This window comes from Phaseolus vulgaris, chromosome 6 (genome assembly GCF_000499845.2).
Source record: "Phaseolus vulgaris cultivar G19833 chromosome 6, P. vulgaris v2.0, whole genome shotgun sequence".
Classification (NCBI taxonomy): Eukaryota; Viridiplantae; Streptophyta; class Magnoliopsida; order Fabales; family Fabaceae; genus Phaseolus; species Phaseolus vulgaris.
In genome coordinates, this window is record NC_023754.2 from 1,768,590 (window position 1) to 1,793,306 (window position 24,717).

Below are 24,717 nucleotides of genomic sequence, written 5' to 3' on the forward strand. Positions count from 1 at the left end.
ATTTCCAGCTTACCAGAATCGGCGATCGCCAGGTCAAAGATCAAGTCGCCAGATGTAGCTTCAGGCGACCTAGTCATTGGAGATCGCCAGAGCGAGCACATCGCCGGAGATGAGGGAGAAGCAGATTATGAAGGCGGCCGGCGAGACCACAGGGAAGGTGTATGAAGGCCCCTAACTCGCCAGTTCCAGTAGAGATCGCACTCCTAAGTTAGCTATGCACTGGGCAGTACCATGCATAAGTAACTTAGCCAAAATGAGAGTAGAAGCAACGCCAAGTCAGGGAGCCTCCAGATGATGGCACGTGTACAGTTGGATGCGGGCCACGTGTCCAAGTCTGTAACTGCCAGGAGAGAGAAAGCTACCAGGTATATAAGAGTTCTTAACAAACTTTCTGAGGTACGCACGTTCAGTTCATACACTTTACGCTTGCGAGTGATAGAGCTGACTGTGAGAGAGGATTTGCACGGTTCTTGTTCTCTTAGTTTTTGGTGATACCGTCACTGACTTGAGCGTTGGAGTGCGATCGGCCGCAGCGGCGCCGCTCTGTTTCTTTGCAGGTTCTTGAGGTGGATCTCGGAGAGGAACGGACGTGAGAAGCGGTGCGCACGTCGATCCTTTGACGAGGCAGTTTCCAGCGTTCCGGTCAACAGGCAGGATCATCTTTAAATTTTAAAATTTCGAAATTTTGAATTTAATTTTTTTTTAAATTTTCAAAAATTTTAAATTTAAATCTAAACTGAAGGCTTTATAAACCCATCAAATATCTTTTTCGTTTTCTATTTTCTTATTCAAAATATTAGTCGTAATTTAGTTTCAAGAACCACGAAATCAAATCAACCAGTAAGTAGTGTTTTTCAATGGCTTCTACACAGTTGACTCTTGCAAATTCGTAAGTATGTATACAATTATTGTTTTGTGTTTCTTATAATAATTACCAAAACCATTCCATTAACAAGATTCTCCATATTTTGTTTCATGAACATTTATAACTCTCTCAAATTAATCTTTTGGTCTCATTACCTTTTCTCTCTATTCTTTGTATCTCTTTTCTTCCTTAATCTCTTTTAATTTTATTATAAGCGATTTGCAGTTTGAAGAACTTTCACGCGTTATGGCCTGGGATTTGCAAGCTATTGTGGGATGCACCATTGCCCTAGCCACCACTATGGACAACCCGAATCTCATTCTTTCTCAAGGTTTTTGTGTTGAACAAGATGACCTACTTTGTGATTTTCATAAATTCTCATAAACCAAAACGGTGAATTTTAAATTTGCGAAATTTTTAAATTTCAAAAAATTTCAATTTTTCAAAATTTCAAACCCTAAAGTAAAACACTTCAAAAAATTTAAAATTTAAATTTTAAAAATTCTTAAATTTTCAAAAATTTTAAATTTTTTAAACCCAAAAAATCTTTAAATTTTAAAATATCGAAATTTTCATATTTCAGAATTTTCAAATTTTGAAATTTTGAATTTTAAAATTTTTTAATTTTCAAAATTTTAAATTTAAATCTAAACTGAGGGCTTTATAAACCCATCAAATATCTTTTTCGTTTTCTATTTTCTTATTCAAAATATTAGTCATAATTTTGTTTCAAGAACCACGAAATCAAATCAACCAGTAAGTAGTGTTTTTCAATGACTTCTACACAGTTGACTCTTGCAAATTCGTAAGTATGTATATAATTATTGTTTTGTGTTTCTTATAATAATTACCAAAACCATTCCATTAACAAGATTCTCCATATTTTGTTTCGTGAACATTTATAACTCTCTCAAATTAATCTTTTGGTCTCATTACCTTTTCTCTCTCTTATTTTCTCTCTATTCTTTGTATCTCTTTTCTTCCTTAATCTCTTTTAATTTTATTATATGCGATTTGCAGTTTGAAGAACTTTCATGCGTTATGGCCTGGGATTTGCAAGCTATTGTGAGATGCACCATTGCCCTAGCCACCACTATGGACAACCCGAATCTCATTCTTTCTCAAGGTTTTTGTGCTGAACAAGATGACCTACTTTGTGATTTTCATAAATTCTCATAAACCAAAACGGTGCTTAATGAATTGGAAGAGATTTACAAACCTTTCTACCCTCATGTTCATAACAACCCTCATCCCATCATTTCATGTTTCCAACCTATCCCTCATAAAAATGTCAAAGAACTCAAACTATCAAACAAAGTAGATGAATAAGCACAAGATTTGCACGACACGGAAGCATCTAAATGCAGAAGAAGGTAAGTCATTCATCCAACTGAAATTGAAAATTGATGGTACATGTATAATTTTGTTTTGTTACATTAAAAGTCAACCTGTTATGTAATATCATCAAGAATGAGGGTGGTGAAACATATAAACCGCGGCAGATGGTGTGTCAGACCCACAAAAAGGGTAGTTTTGGATTTAAATTTTGGGCGATTTTGGTGTTTCACTCTCTTATCTCCCCAGAGTCAACTTTTCCTATCCATGTTACAAAGACCAAGGTCAAAGACTCATGGGAATGTGGAAAAATCATAAACCAATGAATGGTGACACTTTACTCCAGATGAGGACGTTTGTGTTTTCATAATTGAAGTGCTCCCATTTTGCCTTCACAGGGTGCAAGAGTTACACGGTCGAAAAAGGTAGATACTTTTAGGAGTCTGTGGTGTAAAGAAACTCAACAAAGCAACAACAATAATGATTCTTTGGGCATTGTTTTTTTCCATTAAAGGGATTCTGCCTTGAGTCTCCTTTGGAGAATTGTGTGTTCCTATATATTTTGGGATTATTATTTTACAATCACATGATGAGTGTGCATTTGTCCATTGGAAATAATGAAGAAGATGAGAAGACCAAACTTTTGGTTAAATGAACTTCATTCTAAAATATTGGTTCATGTTAGCAATGAGAATGGAAGTAATAAAATTAACAGTAATGTTGAAAGAGAGGGTGAAAAAGGTGAATGATGTTTGCTCTTAATTGTTTTGTATTTTGTTTTCACTTTTACTAATAATGTGTAAATAATAATATTATTTATTCAATTTTACTATTAAACATAATTATATAAAAATAAAAAATGCGGATACACAAGTACGTGAATGCCTGTGTTCCCGCTAGTAATAATAATAGTAATAATAGTAATAATCTATACCTATAAAGGGGATTCCCCTTCTAACTGCCATATAATATTATTTCAATTTTATTCTTAGATTTATATTTAATTTCATTATTTTAAAAATTTAAAAATCTATTATTTCATTTTTTTAAATGTTTTAAATGTATAACAGAAATATATAACAGAAGAGATAACATTATTTTTAAAAATCAAAACTAAACATATCTTTTTCTCCCATTATTTTCTCTCATCAAACGATCTTTTCGTCTTCATATTCAAAATATGAGAAGTCATTCTTACGTTCCACGACCACGAACCCAGGAACCCAACCAGTAAGTGTTGTCTTTCAATTATAAAATAGAAGATGAAATTACATTATATGAATTTACTTTTATTTTTTATTTTTTATGTTTTATTTATTGATAATAATATTATTCTTATTGTGCTAATACATAAAACATTGAAAGGGAAAGAACGTACCGCTGCAATTGTCAGGTTCAGTGCCATGGCGGTAATGGATTCCGACTCAACATCGAGTGTGGAACGGATGACGGTAGTAACGAAGTCGGCGATTTTGATTGACTCACCGCAGACATAGGCAAGGAGAGAGTTGTTCGATGGGTCACCGGTGTAGAATTGTGGCAGAGTGGATTCATAATGGTAGTTGGTTTTCAATTACAAGGATTCCATTTAGAAACTGCTGCCACTGTGTAAAATCCGGTTTCAAATTTTTTCAAACTTTTTAAATTTGAAACTTTTTAAAATTTTAAATTTTAAATTTTCAAAATTTTTAAATTTTAAATTTGCGAAATTTTTAAATTTAAAAAACTTTCAATTCTTTCAAAATTTCAAACCCTAAAGTAAAACACTTCACAAAAATTAAAATTAAAATTTTAAAAATTCTTAAATTTTCAAAAATTTTAAATTTTTTAAACCCAAAAAATCTTTAAATTTTAAAATTTCGAAATTTTCATATTTCAGAATTTTCAAATTTCGAATTTTAAAATTTTTTAAATTTTCAAAATTTTAAATTTAAATATAAACTGAAGGCTTTATAAACCCATCAAATATCTTTTTCGTTTTCTATTTTCTTATTCAAAATATTAGTCGTAATTTTATTTCAAGAACCACGAAATCAAATCAACCAGTAAGTAGTGTTTTTCAATGGCTTCTACACAGTTGACTCTTGCAAATTCGTAAGTATGTATATAATTATTGTTTTGTGTTTCTTATAATAATTACCAAAACCATTCCATTAACAAGATTCTCCATTTTTTGTTTCGTGAACATTTATAACTCTCTCAAATTAATCTTTTGGTCTCATTACCTTTTCTCTTTATTCTTTGTATCTCTTTTCTTCCTTAATCTCTTTTAATTTTATTATATGCGATTTGCAGTTTGAAGAACTTTCACGCGTTATGACCTGAAATTTGCAAGCTATTGTGGGATGCACCATTGCCCTAGCCACCACTATGGACAACCCGAATCTCATTCTTTCTCAAGGTTTTTGTGCTGAACAAGATGACCTACTTTGTGATTTTCAGAAATTCTCATAAACCAAAACGGTGCTTAATGAATTGGAAGAGATTTACAAACCTTTCTACCCTCATGTTCATAACAACCCTCATCTCATCATTTCATGTTTCCAACCTATCCCTCATAAAAATGTCAAAGAACTCAAACTATCAAACAAAGTAGATGAATAAGCACAAGATTTGCACGACACGGAAGCATCTAAATGCAGAAGAAGGTAAGTCATTCATCCAACTGAAATTGAAAATTGATGGTACATGTATAATTTTGTTTTGTTACATTAAAAGTCAACCTGTTATGTAATATCATCAAGAATGAGGGTGGTGAAGCATATAAACCGCGGTAGATGGTGTGTCAGACCCACAAAAAGGGTAGTTTTGGATTTAAATTTTGGGCGATTTTGGTGTTTCACTCTCTTATCTCCCAGAGTCAACTTTTCCTATCCATGTTACAAAGACCAAGGTCAAAGACTCATGGGAATGTGGAAAAATCATAAACCAATGAATGGTGACACTTTACTCCAGATGAGAACGTTTGTGTTTTCAGAATTGAAGTGCTCCCATTTTGCCTTCACAGGGTGCAAGAGTTACACGGTCGAAAAAGATAGATACTTTTAGGAGTCTGTGGTGTAAAGAAACTCAAGAAAGCAACAACAATAATGATTCTTTGGGCATTGTTTTTTTCCATTAAAGGGGTTTTGCCTTGAGTCTCCTTTGGAGAATTGTGTGTTCCTATATATTTTGGGATTATTATTTTACAATCACATGGTGATGAGTGTGCATTTGTCCTTTGGAAATAATAAAGAAGATGAGAAGACCAAACTTTTGGTTAAATGGAACTTCATTCTAAAATATTGGTTCATGTTAGCAATGAGAATGGAAGTAATAAAATTAACAGTAATGTTGAAAGAGAGGGTGAAAAAGGTGAATGATGTTTGCTTTGAATTGTTTTGTATTTTGTTTTCACTTTTACTAATAATGTGTAAATAATAATATTATTTATTCAATTTTACTATTAAACATAATTATATAAAAATAAAAAATGCGGATACACAGGCACGTGAGTGCCTGTGTTCCCGCTAGATTATATAATGTAAATTTCATCAAATTATTTGTTTCTATTGTAATGTATTTGTTATGACAAAAATTTATTCATTCCTTTTTATTTATAATTAATTTGTGAACTACTAATCTATGTAGCATAGACACTGACACGGGGACACAAATCTATATATTATATAATTATGAATTATATAAATAGACAATAAAGATTTATGTGCACAAGTATTAATTTATCACAAAATGTGACTTCATAATTTAATATGATTTTCGCCTACAATATGTTTATGGAAGAAACACACATTTTTTATTACTTTTAATATAATTGTACTTGGTATAATATAATGAATTAATTTTATAATTGCAATAATTATTCCGAGAGATTTTTGCATATTAACGTAGCACGAAGTTGGTGAACAGTACTTCATTTTCTTCGTAAAGATCTTATTGGAACATAATATTAGATAATTATTTATATAATGTAAATTTGTTCATATTATTTTTTGTCTATTGTAATGTATTTGTTATGGCAAATTCATTCCTTTTTATTTATAATTAATTTGTGGACTACTAATCTATGTAGCATAGTCACTAACACGGAGCACGGGGACATAGGGACACGGGGACACAAATCGATATATTATATAATTATGAATTATATAAATTGACAATAAAGATTTATGTGCACAAATATTAATTTATATGACAAAATGTGACTTCATAATTTAATATGATTTTCGCCTACAATATGTTTATGGAAGAAACACACATTTTTTTATTACTTTTACTATAACTGTACTTGGTATAATATAATGAATTAATTTTTTAATTGCAATAATTATTCCGAGAGATTTTTGCATATTAACGTAATATGAAGTTGGTGAACAGTACTTCATTTTCTTCGTAAATATCTTAGGAGAACATAATATTAGATAATTATTTATATATGTAAATTTGTTCAAATTATTTTTTTCTATTGTAAAGTATTTTTTATGACAAAAATTTATTCATTTATTTTTATTTATAATTAATTTGTGGACTACTAATCTATGTAGCATAGACACTGACACGGGGACACAAGGACACGGGGACACAAATCTATATATTATATAATTATGAATTATATAAATTAACATAAAGATTTATGTGCACAAGTATTAATTTATGCCTACAATACGACTCTGGAAGAAACACACATTTTTTATTACTTTTACTATAACTGTACTTGGTATAATATAATGAATTAATTTTTAATTGCAATAATTATTCTGAGAGATTTTTGCATATTAACGTAGCATGAAGTTGCTGAACAGTACTTCATTTCCTTCGAAAATATCTTATGGGAACATAATATTAGATAATTATTTATATAATGTAAATTGTTTCAAATTATTTGTTTCTATTGTAATGTAGTTGTTATTGCAAAAATTTATTCATTCTTTTTTATTTATAATTAATTTGTGGGCTACTAATATATTTAGCATAGACACTGACACGGGGACACGGGGACACACAGACACAGATCTATATATTATATAATTATAAATTATATAAATTGACAATAAAGATTTATGTGCACAAGTATTAATTTATATGACAAAATGTGACTTCATAATTTAATATGATTTTTGCCTACAATATGTTTTTGGAATAAACACACATTTTTTATTACTTTTACTATAACTGTACTTGGTATAATATACTGAATTAATATTTTAATTGCAATAATTATTCTGAGATATTTTTGCATATTAAATTAACATGAAGTTGGTGAACAATACTTCATTTTCTTCGTAAATATCTTATGGGAACATAATATTAGATAATTATATATATAATGTAAATTTGTTCAAATTATTTTTTTCTATTGTAATGTATTTGTTATGAGAAAAATTTATTCATTATTTTTTATTTATAATTAATTTGTGGACTACTAATCTATGTAGCATAGACACTGACACGGGGACACGGATCTATATATTATATAATTATGAATTATATAAATTGACAATAAAGATTTATGTGCACAAGTACTAATTTATATATGACAAAATGTGATTTCATAATTTAATATGATTTTCGCCTACAATATGTTTCTGGAAGAAACACACATTTTTTATTACTTTTACTATAATGTACTTGGTATAATATAATGAATTAAATTTTTAATTGCAATAATTATTTTGATAGATTTTTGCATATTAACTTAGCATGAAGTTGGTGAACAGTACATCATTTTCTTCGTAAATATCTTATGGGAACATAATATTAGATAATTATTTATATAATGTAAATTTGTTCAAATTATTTGTTTCTATTGTAATGTATTTGTTATGACAAAAATTTATTCATTCCTTTTTATTTATAATTAATTTGTGGACTACTAATCTGTGTAGCATAGACACTGAAACGGGGACACTGGATACGCGGACACGGATCTATATATTATATAATTATGAATTATATAAATTGACAATAAATATTTATGTGCACAAGTATTAATTTATATGACAAAATATGACTTCATAATTTAATATGATTTTCGCCTACAATATGTGTCTAGAAGAAACACACATTTTTTATTACTTTTACTATAATGTACTTGGTATAATATAATGAATTAATTTTTTAATTGCAATAATAATTCTGATAGATTTTTGCATATTAACTTAGCATGAAGTTGGTGAACAGTACATCATTTTCTTCGTAAATATCTTATGAGAGCATAATATTAGATAATTATTTATATAATGTAAATTTGTTCAAATTATTTTTTTCTATTGTAATGTATTTGTTATGACAAAATTTTATTCATTCCTTTTTATTTATTATTAATTTGTGGACTACTAATCTATGTAGCATAGACACTGACACAGGGACACGGGGACACAAGGACATAGGGACACAAATATATATATATATATATATATTATATATAATTATGAATTATATAAATTGACAATAAAGATTTATGTGCACAAGTATGTTCTAGATTATTTTTTGGAGCAGAAAGATGTTTTTCATGACTGGTTCTCAAGGATTTGTTTTTTATTTTTATAATCATAATAACAATTTATACAATAAAGTTTGTATTTTTAGAAAATTAATGTATTTTTCCTTTTTAAAATTGTGTTAAAATCGTACTAGAATTGTCAGAAATCTAACAAATAGTTTTTGAATTGGACACTTCACAGATACGTGACTTACAGGTGTCATACGAGTGTCAGTGTTCGATACGAATATCGGACACCGACACGCCATTTAAAAGAAGTGTCTGAGCTTCATAGCTACTAATATATATTACAAATTTATAATAAGTTAAGTTAAATTTTTTAACATTTTAATTTCATTTGCTTAATTTTACAATTTTCTTATGTAAAGGAATAATATTTTTTAATTATAATATTAATATTTATATATAATAAAATGTTGTAAAAATTTTCGTGCGTTGCTCGGGTCAACAGTTAGGTACTCTTTATGTTTATATTATATTCACTATATGTTTCTGTTTAGTAGTATTCATATTCTATTTGTTCATGCATTTCTTGCAATGTGAATACATAAATTATTAAATTATTACAATTTTGTTTCATTATCTGGTTTATTTATAATAGGTTTGCATTATTACATACGCTTAACGCTATAACAATTGTCAGTATATTAAAGTCATAAAAATCTTTGATCATATTTTTTATTTAATATATTTTGTGTTAATAGTAGAGAATGCTTATATTCGTTTTATTCTTTGTATATTGTTTATTGTTAATTAGTCATTCAAGTATTAATTGTTGCTTTTTTTTATCTATAAACCTGATGATGTATATATGTTTATTATCGTTGTATGGTTTTTAAGATCTTTAGTTATTTATATAATAGTATTTCATTATATTTATATTTCATTATGTTTTATTTGTATTATATTACATTACATTTTAATTTAATTTATATCATAAAAGGTGAATTCATAATTTAATATGATTTTGCCTACAATCTGTTTCTAGAAGAAACACACATTTACTGATAGTTTTTTGTAATAATTGTACTTGGTATAATCTACGAAATTCTATTTTTTAATTGCAATAATTTTTTGGAGAGTTTTTTTTTTGCAGATTAAATTACAGCATGAAGATAGCATGAGGTTGGTGAAGAGGACTTCATTTTCACCATAAATACATAATGAATACATAATATTAGATAATTGTTTATATAATAATGTATTCGTTCAAATTATTGTATTGTAATATATTTATTATGGCAAAAATATATTCATGAACTTTTAATTATTTATGTTATATTAAATTCATTAATATACTAAAAGTATGTAAACTTATACTATTGTTATATATTTAATTTCATTTCATCAACTTAATAATTTATATATATTTAAATAAAATTATTATTTTTAATATTAATATTTAAATATAAAATATTAGAAAAATTACCATGTGTTGCATAGATCAACGTGCTAGTTTAAACTAAAGAAGGGGATTGATTATAGTTGATGAGATGATCTCAAGTATCTAGTTTAGTCTAAAAAGATTGTTTGTTTCTAATCTTGTTATTTATGGTGTAATAACTTGAAAGATCTTGAAGATTATTTTATATTTGTGGAGATATATATTTTTTTTCTTTTGTAACTTTTAAATAAAATTATATAAAAGTTATTCTTTAAAATATAAATTTAAATAAAAATATAAATAAATTTGTATTGATCAGTCCTCGGACGTCGTGGACTGCTAGTAGACATGGGGCCACGTAAGTTGGGTTCCACGATTGGTATAGGTCAATGCCTTACAGACGGCACGTCCAGGGTATCGAGAGTGGTCAGGCATCGGTCACATAAGTTGGGTCTCACAAGTGGTACGCCTAGAATGTCTCACAGACAGTACGCCCAGAGAGTCGGGGAGTGGTCAGGCATCGATCATCAAGATATGCTGACGTGTTCTCGAACCTCGGCACGTCAAACAGTAGAGCTGGGCCACGAGAGGTGGATCCTAGACAACACACCAATTACCTGTTAGGGAGAAGCCTAGATCATGAGGGATCCATGTGTGTGGTGTGGATGACGCGTTCAGGCGTAACACAAGCAAAGAGCCACTGGAAGAGATACGACCCGTGAGGGTCACGTTCCAGGGGTAAACTGCATGCATGGCCCGTGAACAGCTAGGACACTTCCAGGACGGATGGCCCTATTAGGTGCACAAGTTGGTACCCAGGTGGTCATCCCGTCAGAGGTTGCACTCCAGTAAGGGAGCCTTACGCGTTAGATTGCCCTAAGAGTGGGTGATAGCGGCACTAAGGCACACTCTAATTGCGGTTAGCGAAAACCCTAGAGTATATAAGGGGTAGCATCAAACCTAATAAGGTACGCAAGTTTTTACGCAGCACTGACACAAATTACACACAGAACATTTTACAGCTAAGTTTCGGTGTTTCCTAGCCTAGTACTGACTTGAGCGTCGGAGTGTAAACGACCTCTAGGGCGCCTTTTGTCTTTGCATTTTCAGGTGTTTGGTCGAAGAAAAACACGAAAGAAGACAGAGATAATTGGGCGTGTGATCATCGTAGGCATACGAAAGCAATCGAAGTCAACCGACAGGAATAAAATTTGTATTATTAATTTTAGTACAAATAAGATCCGTATGTCAAAAAGATAAATTAAATAAATTACGCTGCAGAATATAAATTTAAACAAAATTATTCATTTAAAAATAACTATAATTTCATAATTTTAAATAAAGAAAAAATATATAATTAAATTTTAAATTATTCTTCAATTATTAATATTTTAGTCATTTGATTCTTAAAAATTTAAATAAAAATTAATAACAAGTATGAAGATTCTTCCACCATTCCTATGTTCTCTTAGTTCACTTTATAAGTGTGTTGAAAATTTTAAATCTTTATACTTTAGAAACATGTCTTAAATTTCAGTTCAGAATATATTTCTGATCAGAAAATATATTTTAGTCTTAAATATATTTTTGAATCCAAAAATATATTTTAAAGTTTTATATAATATAATTAAAAATGTATGTTTAGATGTGTAAAAATGTATTTTAAATTATACAATACATAATATATATATATAGAGAGATAGATAGATTAAGCATACATATATTCTAATCTGTTTATGTCATCTAAAATAGAAAACCGTGGAAAATAAATTTTCTTAACACACTTTCATTGTGGAACAATTATTAAGAAACAATTAACCAATATTCAATGTAAGGAAATTGAAATTATGTCACTACCTCTTGTTGAAAACAAATATAGAGATAAAACACAATTTTTACATATTTAATTATTGAAACAAAAAATTTGGGAGAATTTGTCTTGGTTTGGTTGTGTATGTGATAAATTTATCTTGTCGTTTGTTTTCATTGAATTGAGTCTTTTGATGAATATCAATGCAAAACTAAAATCTCAAAATCGAAAGCAAGTTTTAGTGTTTTTATACCACAACTAGCTGATTTGTGGGATGTGAAATATCGTGGCTAAAGAACATTTGCTGCCATTGAAGATGTTGCTACCATCACACCTTTTTTCTCTTGAAACTTCCACACACTCTCTTATAAGAACAAGAGGAAGAAAAGATTTTGCAAGCTCTTGTTGCAAGTCTGGCTGAAACTAACAAATTAGAATATATAATTGAAAGGCTAAAAAATAAATTTTTGAAACAATAACAAAGATATATCATCTTAATAATTTTAAATACTTTTTAACACTTGAAAAATACATTGGAAGAATGTTTATTTTTACAATTTTGTTAAACACTTTCTTGAATAAATTTGTTTTGACAGTTTCAAAAAGTAATTTAAGAAAAATATAAAATAGAGGTCTATTAGTTAATGTAGGAGGTGCAAACAGTGGGCTGCTCAAGAAAGTAGGTTGGGTTAAGAAAATAAGGTATTAAGAGTATTTCGTCATGCACCCCTTCATTTTTCTTCTTGCACTCCTACATTCTTTGAAATACCAGAATTGTCCTTGATAATTTTGGGTGATTAAGAATAAGGATTTCGTAAGGAAAAAGTATTTATGGAATAGGAAATTTGGAAAGCAAAAATCCAGAATATCCTTTCTAAAACACATTTTTTTTTAATTTCTGAAATGGTAAATCCAAAATTCATAAAATGTGTTTCGGAAATATTCCAGAAAAATAATCCAGAAATCATTTCGAAAGGGGTAAAATGGTGTTTTAAAAAATGATGTGGTGTTGGAATCCATTTGTTGGAGAAACACCCAGATATTCATTGGAGTATCTTCCATTCTTCCCCTTCAATTTTGTTCTGTTGTGTTATCTTGGTTCTCTCGGGTAAAAATGAATTATTTCATATCTCTGTTTGTGTTTGGTTATGTTATGATGATTGATTCTATAGGGATATCATGTGTGGAAGCGCGGTAATTTCAACCAAAGATTATGAGAAATTAAAGTAACAAGGAAAATGAGAATGATACCAGAAATTTTTAGGTGGAAAACCCCTTTAAATAGAGATAAAAAACCTCAGGCGAGAGAGCCAAAACTTCCACTATAATGGTACTGGGAGTACAATGAATTCCTCTCAGGCTAATAGATAAATAGCCCCAAAAAAAATTCTCTCTATATGGGTTAAACACTTACACCCAAGAGAAGAAATAGAGAGTATATGAAAAAAGAGACGAAGTAAGTGTATGTTGTTGTTTGTTGTGTTACATTTACTTGAAGGAAGCCACTATATATAGTGGTTATAGGAGACAACATTAATAAAAATAATTAATGGTAAGTAACCTCCCTTTGATTACAATTAATTGTGGTAAGTAACCTCTCAATTATGCCAAGATAACGGAAAAGGTGAGTCATAACCTACAAATCTCCACCTTGACTTGCCTTTGACTGGAACACTCTCTCGCCATGAAGCCTTGATTAAGTATGGATAATACCAGCTAAGTTAAGGCAATTATCGAACTTAGCTGGTGGAAGTGGCTCGGTCAACATTTCTGCAGGATTTTTGGCCGTATGAATTTTTTAAACAATTATATCTCTCGTATAAACAATGTCTCGGATAAAATGGTGCTTAATTTCAATGTGCTTGGTCCTTAATCGATACTTGTTGTTCCTGGTTAAGTGGACAACACTCTGACTATCACAAAATATAACAAGAACATCTTGTTAAAGACCAAGTTCACTTACCAAGCCTCGAAGCCATATAGTCTCTTTCATACCTTCTGTAGCAACGATATATTCTGCTTCAGTGGTGGACAAAGCCGCAATGGCTTGAAGTGAAGAATACCAACTGATAGCAAACCCACATAGGGTAAAAATGTAGGCTAAAAGTGACCTTCTCCGATCTAAATCACCACCATAGTCAGCATCAACATAGCCAACTGCTCCTCCAGGATCGACTCTATGTTGATCAAATACGAAACCAAGATTTGGAGAACCTTTCAGATAAGGAAGTATCCATTTAACTCCCAGTGTGTCTTGCCTGGATTATGCATGAACCTACTAACAACATAAGCTAAATCAGGTCTAGTACATACCATAACATACATGAGACTTCCAATTGCATTTAAATACGGGACATGTGACATGCGCCTTTTGTCCTCGTTTGATTTTGGACATTGATCTGATGACAACTTGAAGTGGGCGGCAATTGGAGTATTAACAACTTTGCAATCTCGCATTCCAAATTTATCAAGCATCTTAAGAACATAATTCTTTTGTGATAGAAAAAGTTTTCCAGCTTGACGATCTCTGTTAATCTCCATTCCTAAAATTTTCTTGGCAGGGCCTAAGTCCTTCATATCAAATTCACTACTAAGATGAGCCTTTAACTTGTTAACTAAAAATTTATCTCTTGCGGAAATCAACATATTATCAACATATAACAATAAGTATATAAATGACCCATCGGATGTCTTTTGAAAATAGACACAATTATCATAGCTACTTCTGGAGTAGCCATGTCCAACCATGAAAGAATCAAACCTCTTATACCATTGTCTTGGTGATTGCTTCAAGCCGTAAGATATTTCTTCAAACGACATACATTTTCCTCATTTCCAGGAACAACGAACCCCTCAGGCTGCTGGATGTAAATCTCTTCCTCAAGATTACCATGAAGAAAAGCAGTTTTCACATTTAACTGTTCCAACTCCAAATCATACAAGGCAACTAAAGCAAGTAATATACGTATTGAAGTATGACAAGCAACAGGAGAAAATACTTCATTAAAGTCAATACCTTTCTCTTGATCAAAACCTCTTACAACAAATCTTTCTTTATTCCTTGTACTCTCAACACTGGGGATCCCTTCGTTCCTCTTAAAGATTCACTTTCAACTAATGACTCATTTTCCTTCTAGTAACTTCACCAATTCCCATATTTCGTTTTTGAGAAGACTCTCAACTTCTTCTTGCATAGCATCAATCCACTTTGTTGAGTCGTCACTAGAGATAGCTTCAGAGTAATTTTGGGTTAACCTTATTCACCCATCTCTTGTGCAATAGTTAAAGCATAAGCAATGTTGACAGATTCTGCAATTAATCTTAGAGTCAGTTTTCTTGGTCTCTGTTGTGGAAGTTCTTGAGCCATAGACCACGGTTATGGTAACCCTCGTCGTTGAGGTGGACATTGCTCATGTGGACTCAAATGTTCATTTGTACCATCAATAGCAGTGGCTTAATCATCTTGAGTACTGGAGAATTGGGAACGTTTTCCTCATGAGCGGGTGTTTTAATCTCAACCCTGTGTTGATGCATCAAGAGTGAGTTTGGTAAGACTAGTTTGACCACTATAGGATTGTATTCAGAATCTAAACCATTCATGGTTTGAATGATTAGATCTAAGTTGGAAATGGGACTCCCTACAAGTTTAAGTCTGTCAACGAGATTCTTCATCTTGACCAAATATTCATCCATCTTCATTTCTCCTTTCATGATGCTGTGAAACTCAGATTTAAGGTAGGTGATTCAAGATCTTGTATGTGCACCAGATAGGCTTTGGGCTTCATTCCAAAGTTGTTTTGAGGTTTCACAGTGCAAGAATTGTGTTGATATTTCAACAGCCATTGAATTCATCAACCATCCAAGGAGTTTGTGAATCATGAGCCTGCCAATCTCTAAATGAGAAATTTGGTTTCTTGCTTGAATCTGCAAAAAATATGAATTCTTCAAGACACTCCTTTGTCCCTAGCATGTGCCCATCGAGCCTGCAACCTTTGACTATATAAATCACCAAGGATTTCCATAAGGGATAGTGATGACTTTCTACGATAAGTGCACCGTGTTTGTCATAAGTAATAATTATCCCTAATGACGAATATCGATCCCACAAGGAACAATGAATTATCAAGTATAATAATCACTAAATATCAAACAAAACAATAAAAAGAGTGTTGATATTGGTTGTGTTGGCAATGATTAATAAGAAAACAGACAAAGAATTGATTGCTTCAAGTGGAAAAATAGGGATTAGGTTTCATCTCTCTCACTCTCATGTATTTTGATTAACATGTAGATATTAAGTTCTTTGATTGAAATTGATACCCATAGAAAATTCATTTATATCGATGTCTCGCATATAAAATTCTTAAGAATGTTTCCTAAATATCAATTTCTCGCATATTTATAAAAATAACTTAGAATCACACCCGAACGTTAATGACAATTAACATTTTAAGTCTATTTCTAACACTCAAATATGTTAAGTATTGTTGTTTAGGTCAGAACCTTAAAAATACCTTTTAGTCAGATTTAAGATTCTCAAGTTGTCACGACTATTTAAAAATAAAACAAAAATACCAATAATCAATCAATAACTGAATATTATAATATGTAAATATCACCTCAATACATAAGAGTTTGAGCAGATTACTTCCAATCCCAAAGGGTGGAATTAGCCATGCATACTTCTAGCACCTTCCATTCTCCCAATTAGGTTGCAATTCACTCAATGGTGTTTTCCTCTCAATCTCGCACACTAGGGTTGAGCCTCTAGCCCCCTATTTAATCTAATTTTCTAAGGTTAGGTCACTTCCTGTGTCGCGTTGATGAGCTTAAGTGATAAAACACAAAAAAAGTCTCAATTTGTCTGACGCATTCTCGTTTGAGTGAGGAATTCTCGCTTGAGCGAGAAAAATGTTGATTTCCAAAAACTATCCTGGAGCATTCTCACTTAAGCGAGATACTCCTGTTGTGAAATTGGTTTTTTCTGCGCTTTTCTCCATTTTGGGACCTTCCAGCTTTCTCTTTTTAGCTTAAATCATTTTTCTTTACTCCAAATCTTCAATCTTCCCTAGAAACATGCAATTAACACCAAATTTAAGAATAAAGTGCTTTTATTTTCATAAAAAATGTAAAAAAGGTATAAATTCATAAATTAAGGATTATTTTATATGCGAATTAACAATAAATCCTCGTAAGTACGTATATTTTAATATGAAATATTACTGAAATGAGAAACTTATCAGATAGTTGTCTTTGTCAAACTTAACAGGTGAATGGAAGACAATTTTGGGATTTTAAATCTGCAAAGGATGCCATGATTTGAATTAGATAAAAAAACCTTGAGACCTTTATAACTCTGATACCAAGTAAGAAAAGTGAGAAAAAGGTAATGAAAGGTGAAAGAATATATTATTAAAGTTGTTGATTACAATATATATGTATATATATAGTAAAAACCTGATAGTATATAATCTATAATTAATGGCTAGTATCACGACACTACAGTAAATAAGAAAACATATGGTGGTTTTCTTAGGCTCGTAAAACGGAGAAATTGGGATCACCTTAACGACTCACTATTTTTTGGCGAAATCCAACAGTGGTGCTGACGAGGGGGCTGCAAATAGAGCTCTTTGACTTTTTCTTTGGCTGGTATGTATTTCTTATAAGAAAATAAAAGAGAAAAAAAATCTATGCAAATTGAACTCTGATCCTATATAAAGAAATATTATTCAGAAACATATTGTAAATGTGTGCAAATTAAATTTCTTAGGTATGCTCATCCACTCATCTATGGTGACTATCCGGAGAGTATGAAATATTCAGTGGGTGCAAGACTTGCCAAACTCACAAAAGCTCAATCTCAAGGCCTAAGAAAATCGATTGATTTTCTTGGTGTGAATTACTACACCACATATTATGCAAAAAATGCTTCTACACAGATATACTAGCTACTCAGGACGTATATATTTGCAAACTAATTTTAAATATTAAAATAATTAGTTGTTACAAATTTTTTGATATCTTAACTAAAGCTAAGCTAATAGTTATTATATTGATTATATTAAAAATATTATAAACTGATTATATTAGAGATATTTTTATAAACTGAAAATATTATTAGTATTTAAAAAATATATAATATATATATATATATTTTTTATCAGCAAAGAATTAAGTAAATTAAAGGGGATATTTCAGGGATATCCCAACCCTTATACAAAACCATCACAATCTAGCCTAAAAAGCTTTAGAAAAACAAGGTAGAGAAAGTACACATAAGACCCTATAAAACAACTAACCAAGCGTAAGCTTCTATGTGAAAATAGGGGACAAAACACATATAATAGAGTAGAAACCTATGCCCACTTTCTCAACACAGCAGCATGGAATACAACTCCACTTCTCCACAACAACCATATGGGGTCAACTCTTCACACACCTTGGCACCTTGAACCATCCCATATGTCGCCCGGTTCTACTTTATATTACATGAGGTAGTCTCATCCTACCCCGGACATCACACCAAACCACCACCTTGAAACCATCAAGGTCCAGCGGCTGAATTGCTGGTGTCAAGTTTGGTGTAGCTCCACACTTCAAATACAATTTTCTCCTTTCCAATTCACTCCTCCAAGACTTCCCTGCTTCGACACTTACCTCTTAAAGCTTCACAACTTTAAATAGCACTCAAGTATTGAAATCAGCTCCACGGACAAGTTGGCTTCCACCATTAAGATAATTGAAAACGTGTTAGTTTTCGGCCTCAACCATTCTACTTTCCACTCCAAAGGCAATTGGAGCACACAGCAGCACCACGTAAGCTAGAGAGCACTAAAGCATTCTTGCACCTTAATTCCCCAAAGCAATACACCACCGAAAACCAGCACATTGCTTCTAAAAAACAGTGTCCAAAATTTCAAAAACCCCATACCATTCACATGGTTACCCTTTGCCTCACTTTTCACGACAAAACCAAGGTTCAAACCAGAAATTACTGAACCCAGCTTTGGCACCTCAACAGCTGCATCACACATCAGCAGGTTCAATATAAATACCTACTACAAATAGTGGCCCCTTCCTAACAGACAGCCCCTGCAACCCACAACAATACCCATTCCAGTTGCCTTCATATATACTTTCATTAGCGCATAACTGCTATACCATCAAAATTGGGCAAATCTCTCCTTTAGCTTAATGATCCATGCTGCACATAAAAACAATTCCTACTAAGCCATTGTCTTCCCCTGCAACCAACAAACATTACCCACTCCTTCAACCATCTCATTCACTTCAACAACTTTTCAGATTTGAGAAGTAACCAAATATACAGTTGAGCTCAATTTCTAAAACAATCCACTACAGATTCCATATTTTCCATCACCAAGAAAAAAAAGAAAAAAACTCCCCTGCTTCCATATAAAATATATCCTTAACTCCAGCCAGAACATTACATTCCCAATTAAAATACCACCTACACCCCACCTTTTCCATTAACTGCAACTCCTTTTAGCTGGTCTGCATAGCAGCACCATATTACTGACTACACCTTTCACCCCTTAGAAGTACATCAGCATTAACCTCACCCTCATATTGGTAATGTATCCTTCCAGTTCTGAATTCACAATTAATCACCCACCAACATCCTATTACTTAAAGCTTCTACAACAAATCAGTGGATTTAGAATCCAGTCTGTAAAGGAATAATTAAAGGATTGACTCCTGTGTTTTAACCATTGCCACATCTTGAGTTGAACCATCTGGAATATCTCTTCCACATCTACAACTCCTTGTTTGAACACATTGGAATTTCTATGTTCCCAAATACACCTCACTATAGTTGTCCATACTCCTTTCCACAAAAGATTTTGTTTACAGTTCAACTGTGGCAGAGAGAAATTCTCAAAGTGAATCAGCAGGTCATTGTGTTGTACAAACTGTATGCCTATTCATTTAAAACACAAGGTCCACACCTTCAGGGCAAATTCACATTCAAGGAAGATATGCAGACAAGATTCCTCCTTAGTATGACAGAAGACACATATAGTCGAGCTTAGCAACACCCCCTCCTCCTCAAGTTCACTCTTGTTGGAATTCTACCTAGGAGGACCCTCCAAGCTGTGGTTATGACATTGGGCAATGCTTTGATCTTCCAAAGAGATATGAAGACCTCTTGATGAGAATTTCTGGTCTGCTTGGTTAGGTACCTATATGCTGAATTGACAGAGAAGACTCCTGTATCTTCACACCCCCACATTTGAACATCTTTTCATTCCCTAGACAAGCTTACCTGGGATATTTGATGAATAAGATCAACTTCCAAAAGAACTTCCCACTCAAATTTGGCCCTCCTCCACCTTTGTTTTCCACTGCCAAGCCGAATCTTCCCACTCCCCAACCTCATTCACCCTTTGACCTTGATTTAACGATAATGAGAACAACCTAGGATACAGAGATTTGAGACTACTATTTTTGATCCACACATCCTCCCAGAATTTCACTTTTTCACCACCTCCTAATCTCCATCTGAGCTGCTGCTGAAACCAACCTGCTCCTTCTCCCTCTGTACATACTTTCTGCAAGTCTTTCCACCACCATGTTTGCAGTTTCACTGGAGTTTGTTGGTTATCTTGATCCAGCCCATATTTTGAGATCAAGAGGTCCTTCCACATCCCTTTTTCTTCCGACACAAAACGCCATCTCCATTTAGCTAGGAGAGCATAATTGAACTTCTGGATATCTCTAATCCCCAAGCCTCCCTCCTCTTTTGTTTTACATACATCTTCCCAGTTGACCCATGAGATCGGTCTCTTTTCCTTCCCACACCCCCACAGAAACCTCCGTTAAATTATGATTATACTTTGGTATATGGAACTTGGTGCTTTAAAAATGGAGAGATAGAAAAGAGGAACTGCGGAGATGACAGATTTAATTAGGCAAATTCTCCCTGCCAAGGATAGAAATCTTCCTTTCCACACACTGATTCGAGCTTTTAGCTTTGTTAGCACAGGCTCCCAAAATTTACTTTTCCTTGGATTTCCTCCCACTTTTACACCCAAATATTTAAACGGTATTCCCATTTGACCATAATTTAGAGTCTTTGCGTAGCTTAGCAAAGCATTACTTTCAACATTCACTTCTGCAATCTTGGACTTATGAAAATTAATCTTTAAGCCTGAGGCTAACTCAAAGCCCCTTAAGATCGCCTTCATGGTTACCACATTACTGTGTGATTCTTCACATAAGAATAAAGTATCATCTGCGAATTGCAGGATACTTAGTTCTATCTTCTCTCTACCAAACTTAACTGTTGACAGCATATTAATCTTATTTGCTTGCCTTACTAACCCAGCTAGCCCTTCAATTACTACTATAAAAAGAAAGGGGGCAAGCGGATCACCTTGTCTCAAGCCTCTTGTTGGTTTGAATTCCTCTGTCGGACTCCCATTAACTAGCACAGAGATTGTAGCCGATTCCAGACACCCTCGCATCCACATAATCCACTTATTATGAAACCCCATTTTATGTAGCATGTCGTATAGAAACTCCCATCTCACCGAGTCATAGGCCTTTTCAAAGTCTACCTTCAAGCATAGACCTCTCCTCCCGCTCCTTCTAAGGTTCTCCACCACTTCATTAGCCATGACCACACTATCTAACATCCCTCTACCTTTTAGGAACGCATACTGCCTTTCATCAATGACTGAGTTTAACACTGTCTTTATTCTGCCAGCCAACACCTTCGATATGAATTTATATATGGCCCCCACTAGAGAGATAAGTCTATACTCCTCTAGCTTAGAGGGTTCTTTAACTTTTGGAACCAGGGCTATGAAGGATGCATTGCACCCCTTGGGTATAGTACCAGACTCATGAAAGAAGGCCAAGGCTTTAATAAACTCATCTTTTATGTACGCCCAACTTTCCTTAATAAATTTAAAATTGAACCCATTAGGACCAGGGCTCTTTGAACCATCACATTGCCACACCGCTTCCTTGATTTCCTCCTCTTTAAAAGTAGATATGAGGATCAAGTTTTCTTCTGAAGTTAGAGCCTTAAACTGTACTCCATCAAGCCTTACGCCAAAATCTCTTGTAGCCTTGAACCTCTTCTCAAACAGCTTCTTCGCTTCAATTCAGACCGTGCATGGCTCCTCACACCACTGACCCCCAACTTCTACTCCCTTCACTTCATTTCTAAGCCTTCTCCATCTCAAAGATGAGTGATAGAATTTGGTACAAGAATCCCCATACTTGAACCAATTTGACCTTGCTTTTTGGCAGATCAGTGAGTCTATCTTTCTATCTACTTCCCTTAACCGACTTGTTAGTTCCATCCTTACCAAGCTCAGGCTTCCTACCACACCTCCCTCCAAGTCTAGATTATCAAGAGCCTCCATTTCTCTCAGTATGTTCCTCTTTGCAGTATGCAGATTGCCATACACATCCCTATTCCATATTTTCAGGTCCCCCTTTAGCAGTTTCAACTTATCCTTGATTTTCGAGATTTCATTCCCTTGTACAAAGTAAGACTGCCATTTTTCCTTCACCATCCCATTAAAACCTCTCCCCATATGCCATGCATCAATGGTTCAGAACGGTTTTGGACCCCAGTCCTTGTCCATGGTTTTCACCACCAAAGCACAGTGATCTGAAACTTCCCTTTGCTGGATATACTGTTTACACATTGGCCAAATATTCATCCATTCTTCAGAAACAAGAATTCTATCAAGCCTGCTCTTAGTCGAACCATTTGATTTAAACCACGTGTATTTCTTGCCAACTATAGGTAGATCCAATAACAAGTTGCAATCTATGAACCTATTAAAACCATTGATCTCACTTGTGTGGTTACCAGATTGGTCCCCTCTACCACTAGTACCTTTTCTTTCCCTTCTGCTTCTTATGACATTAAAATCCCCACAGAAACACCAAACCGACTCCTGAGAAGCCGCTTTGATGCTGGTAAGTTCCTCCCAAAGTATCTTTTTATCTCTTAATGTACAAGAAGAATAAATGTTTGCTATAACACATCTTCTTTTAGAACATAAGTGTTGGCCAACAATAACAATAAAACCCTTCCCCATCACATGGCTCTCATAACAGAAAGCTTCTTTGTGCCACATGGATAATAACCTCCCTCCTCCATTATCACCTTCATTATGTACCCATCCAATTCTATTATCCCCCCATAGGGCAAAACATCTTCCTTCTGTGAAATTTGTTGTTTTCGTTTCTTGTAAACTTACAAATTCTGCTCCCTCTCCAACAATTAATTGTCTCAAATATCTGGTCTTCGTTCCTCCCTCCAAACCTCTTATATTCAGATTGACTATCAGCATAGATAACCTTTCTTAACACCCTCCTCGAACCTCTGCATAAACTCCTCGTCTCTCAATTCCATACTCTGCATTTCTTGGACAACCTCTTCGTCAACCCCTCTACAAGCAATTTCCAGTTGCTTTCCTAAGTCCCACAATTTTACTGATTCCACTCTAATTTCTGGATCCCGAAATTGAGAATTGCACTTAGCAATATCCCCATCAGAGATAGAAGCAGAGAAGGTACCAACTTTAAGGAAGGAAGCATTTCTCACCTGGTTAGACCTTGCACTTATTCTAGCTGATCGTTGTGGATGTGTACTTGGTTCCCCCACTTCCCACAACCCTTTCGTCCTACATCTACCTGGTGGGGAATGACGTTCACTATCCCCTGCTCCACCACCATCTTCTAGACCTTTCAACATATTTCCTTCTTCGTGACTTTGCTCTAATTCCCGCACCACCTTTGGGTTAAGCTGATTTGTATTAGAATTTATCTCCTCACATGTTGACCCACATCCCGCATGTATGCGCTCTCTAATTCCTTCTTCTTCTTGGGCTAAAATTTGATTCTGCCATTGACCATTATGGCCCATCCCTGTACCCACTTGGCCCAAACCTATAATGGATTCAGTCTTATCATAACCAAACTCCACGTCAACCACTAACTTGGCCATGTCATCCTGTTGGAGAGGACTGTATTGGGAAGATACAACCTTTTGATTAAAAGATTTCAGATCCACAGCCTCTCCTGACAACCTCTGGGCCCCCCTTACCTCATATGTGAAACCTTTATCACTTTTACTCTGACATTCTACCCCCTGCAACATATCTTCCTCAAATACCAAACAATTTGTCGTTTATGCTTTTCTCTCTCTTTCTCCCCCCACCTCTCCTCCGTTCACCTCCGCCTTCGACCACCGTACCTCTCGATCCCTCCTCCTGACCTCCTCTTCACAACTATTGATAGAGCACGCAGTTTCCTCTACATAGGTCTCTGACGAGGAGATACTATCAAAGGAAGCAAAGCATTCATAGCTGCATTTACACGGACCTCTGTTTTCGCATGGTATTTCCTCCTCTACAAGTATACTGAAAAAATGGTCATTGATCCACATACTTTTCGCCAGCCTTGCATTATGGTTTTTCAGTAGCCGGACTTGTAATCTAGCGTACTCGAGGTTTTCCCATAGGAGAGTAGATTTATCAATTGACACTAGCGATGCCATTTCACCTACCACTTTGGAAAAACAATCCTTGTTCCAGAGAGAGATGGGTATCCCATAGCATCTTACCCACACAATTTTATGACCCGCTACATGATTCTCCGACCACGGGTTGATGTTGTCGAAGACGCTCTCAAACCAATCCTTATTGAGATATATCAAATTCCCCATACTGTCCCCTTCTCTTGGCGTCAGCATGGCTAGATTATCACCCAAGTAGCGCACTTTAATCATGCTCATGCCCCCCTTCAGAAACTCTTCCTCCAGCTGTTCA